The sequence below is a fragment of the Nothobranchius furzeri genome, chromosome 5, assembly GCF_043380555.1.
Source record: "Nothobranchius furzeri strain GRZ-AD chromosome 5, NfurGRZ-RIMD1, whole genome shotgun sequence".
Lineage (NCBI taxonomy): Eukaryota > Metazoa > Chordata > Actinopteri > Cyprinodontiformes > Nothobranchiidae > Nothobranchius > Nothobranchius furzeri.
This window is the reverse complement of record NC_091745.1, coordinates 75,485,724-75,486,200: the sequence shown is the minus strand read 5'-3', so window position 1 is coordinate 75,486,200 and position 477 is coordinate 75,485,724.

Below are 477 nucleotides of genomic sequence, written 5' to 3'. Positions count from 1 at the left end.
CTGAAGTAGATGGGTGAGAAAAACATTGGAAGGCTGGAGTCCTCAGCTGAGCCAAGGTTTATTAGGTGTGAGTAAAAAAACATGTTTCGACACCGAATGTGTCAGAGATGGGCGTGGCTTATCAGTAAGCACTGCAGAGACAAGCAATTCAGTGATGCTGATTGGCCAAAGATTCTCCAGTTGTCTAGCAACAAAATGTGATCAACTGTTTAGTGTCATGACGTGCGGGTGTGGTGCGCGGAGGTGACGATCCAATTGCAGGGGAAGAAGCAGGCAGGCAGGAACGAGGATTTAATAAGGAAACCGCTGGTCAATGAAACAATGAACCGACGAGACACACATAACTGAGAGGGTTTAAACACACGAGGAGCTGGGACCATGGGTGATCGGGAGATGAGAGGCAGGTGGGAGCAATTAACATGGACACATGACTGAACAGAATGGGGAGACAGGACAGGGCGTGACATCTGGCAGAAG